This window comes from Etheostoma spectabile, chromosome 14 (genome assembly GCF_008692095.1).
Source record: "Etheostoma spectabile isolate EspeVRDwgs_2016 chromosome 14, UIUC_Espe_1.0, whole genome shotgun sequence".
In the NCBI taxonomy this organism is placed as follows: domain Eukaryota; kingdom Metazoa; phylum Chordata; class Actinopteri; order Perciformes; family Percidae; genus Etheostoma; species Etheostoma spectabile.
Window position 1 is genome coordinate 8,524,327 of NC_045746.1, and position 3,695 is coordinate 8,528,021.

Here is a 3,695-nt window from a genome sequence, read left to right on the forward strand (position 1 = left end):
TGATTCAAATTCAGTTTCTGTTGGCACATACTTCAGTCCATAGAAAACCCTTCACAGGCTGTGAAGATAAAGTGCAAAAAATCTCTCCATTAATGAGATGCTAGTAAATGTCTCAAAGTACTAGGAAGGATTTGAGGCTGATTTATCAGAAAGCAGCATGTTAGGATGTAAGGGTGGCTTATTTTTCTCAACTCTCATTTTCGTGATCACACAATCCTGTGGAGAATTTCAGAATAACAATTTCACTTGTTAACCCCATCCCTTAATTAGCAAGACCTCTTGTCTCTGGTCCAGTCTGGGCTGATCTCCAAACTGACATTTTATTCCCAAGATTATATAAGAAACTGTATAAACCTAATTACATTCTGTTATGAGTCAAAGTAATATCTTTCAGGAATTCTAATCTGTTTTTAGAGCACAGAATCTGCCCTGCGCACAGTGACCAACAACCTACTTTTAGCAGCAGATGTGTGTGCTGCATTTTGATCATGTTAGATGTCGGTGCAGCTTTTAGAACTGATACCATGTTGTAAGATTGGTCTCATGAATAAACTGCATTGGTTTCTGACTGAGCATTTCCCATCATGATAGGCAAATCACTGTGATCTTAAATGTGTGGGGTTTGGTCATTTACATAATGTGACAGTGATAGCAGCTTCCAGTAGCTAAGGCAATGTTAATCTGTCGGTAGGTCAGTCAGTCTGCCATTCTGGTCCAGACTGAAATTTGATGGATTGCTATGAAATGTTGTACAGACATACTGTAGTTCCAAAAAAAACTTTGGTAATATCCTGACTTTTCCTCCAGCACCATCATGATGTTGAAATTAGCAAATATAAGAATGTAACCATTGTACCTGCTAAACATCAGCATGTAAGCACCATTGTGCCTAAGTACAGCATCACACAGTTCCTGCACAGCTGTGCTTATGCTGTGTCTCATTTGGATACTTACGTTACATTTATGAAGTACGCTGTATACACAATGTACTTACTTGCATGAATTTGAACAGGGTAGTGTTGTCAAATCACACACAGCGGCGCATTACTGCCACCTATTGCTGCCAGCCTAAATATATACTTGCTTGTTTGTGTGAAAGTGTGAATGCACTAAGCACTCAATATAGCAAGTGTACAGAAATACAGACGTGTGTGAATCAAGACACAGCATTAAACTTGTTTTAGTTAAGTTAGTAGGGCTGGTGTTGTTAGTATGCTTTAAGTCTATATCCACGACATTCCACTTCCAGGTTTGCTCCGAGGCCACCGGAAATTCCGCCGGATCACGTTTTTTTGGCCCGGATTTCCGTTACCTTCTGCTTTTTTTGTGTTGGAATTTTAAACTCTGGTGGATTTCTCAGGACTATGGTTAACTGCTCTTCAGATCTCTGCAGGGTAAATCCAGACAGCTAGCTAGACTATCTGTCCAATCTGAGTTTTCTGATTTTACGTACCCATGTTCCACCAAAACAAGTTCCTATCCAAGGCTTTTTTGCAGCGGTTTGCTGGCCCCCATACAGACCAAAGTATGGTGGTGGACTGGTAGCTGGAGAGGTGCCAGTTCACCTCCTGGGCACTGCCAAGGTGCTCTTGAGCACTGAACCCCCAAATGCTCTGGGCACCTTTCCATGGGCAGCCCACTCACTCTGACATCTCTCCATTAGTGCATGTAAAGGTACTAAGCATGTGTGTGTGATTCCAGCCTGTGTGTAATAAAGTATAAATTTTTATTATTATTATCTGACATCCTGGAATGCTGTGTGTACTAGCCAGACCCTCTTCTGCAGCACTGTGGAGGAAGTCCTGGCAAAGCGAGACTAGTATGCATTAAATTAGGGTGTTTTATCTTCCAGCAATGCATGAGAGGTTCAGGTCAAGCAATAATCCTAAATTCATTTACAGTAAATAATAAGTAAAACAATCCATTATGCTTTATCAACTTTTACATGTAGCAAAAACATTTTAAGCTTCCTTCCGTCAGCAGCAGTAGCCTATGCCTTTTTTTCAGCTACCTAGAAAAAAAAGAACACTTGTGGTCAAATTCACCACTAGTAATGGGGCTTACTTTACAGTCTCAGCTCAGGCTATGATGCGATCAGCCCACCCCTGATCGGCATTAAGCCTCTGCACCTCTACACTGAGAGAAGCCAAATGAGGTAGCAAGTATGGCTCCCTATTTCCCTTTGGCGGTGCGGTGGATGAAACTAAGTGGGAGGGGACCCCGGGGCAGACTACGACACACTGTAGAGATGACATCTTGCAGCTGACCTGAAAGTGCTTGGCTGTCCCCCAGGAGGAGCTGGAGGACGCCTCTGTGCAGACGGATGTCTGGGCTGCTGTGCTCGCCCTGTTTCCACTGCCCTCTGTGCTACATAAGCAGGTAGAATGGGGATGGGTGGGGTGGGGTGGGGTGGGGATGGATGAGCCTCCAGAGTTGCTGACTCCAACAAATACTCACTTATCTCCTTTATTATATTTTAAAGAGGAGATTTTTCATTAGCAGTGCTTGTTTGTTTAGTTATTGATGTATGTGATGTGAATTTTGTAGTTATTTGGCTAAAATGGATGAAAAGATTATTTATTTTTTTAAACTCATTTTCATTTTCAAATTTATTTTTTGACCTTGAAAACAGCAGCTTCACAAAAACAAGTATTCTCATCAGAAGGTATAGTTTGTTTAGTACAAAAAAATGTAATAGCTGTAGTCAAGTTTTAATTGTTCTTTAAATATATGTATATATATATATATATATATATATATATATATATATATATATATATATACATACAATATAAATTTATTTATATACTATGTATGTATACATATATATATATATATATATGTATATATATATATATGTGTAATATATAATGTATGGTGCCAAATTATAACAATAGTTATCTTAACCAGAATCACTAAGTGTAACTTCAGTCTATAAAGAGTTAACTGGTTGCACTAGTGTTCTGTTGTCTATTTTTTTAGCAGAGAAAAGTAGAGTAAAGCTACTTCTTCTGATTCTAATAATTCTATTTAAGATGAGGTCCTAAAACAAGGCTCCAGACCAGAGAGTGAGGAAGAGCATGAGGAGCATCACTCAACAAATCAGACAGCTTTGTAAAATAAAAGAGTGGCTATCTTTACATCTTTGCCATGCGAAAAAGCAATACAGAAGGCATCGATACATTGTTGAGGAGGGTCATGGCTCCTTTCACAATCATTTTGGAGGGTCAAAGAAAAATGTATTGCCGGCAAAGGGAGGGTCGAGTCTATTTTGACTAAAACTCCTCAGGTAGCCCCTTAAAATAAAAAACGAACAGGCCCTTACAAAGCTTTCAAGCACATTTTGTGACTGGAAAAAAAGTCACAGTCATGCAGTTAAAGTCACACAAAAACTCAAAAAAATCAAAGAATGAAAGGTACTTACTTGTATTACTTACTAGGAGCAGTGCTTTACTAATGGGACCCCATTTTGTTTGCATGTGCGTGAAAACACGGGTGACTCAAATACACTCTTGCCAATCATTTCAGTTAGTGGCTGCAGGGTGGTATTAATTTGTTTACCAGCCCAGTAGCCACATACTAAGTGCTAGGATACACAATAAATATGAGGGTGAAAAAAAGCCTAGGGTACCTTTTGTTTTGTTTTGTTTCATGCTGTTAACCTGATTTTAGTTGACATGTGACTTATGATTTAT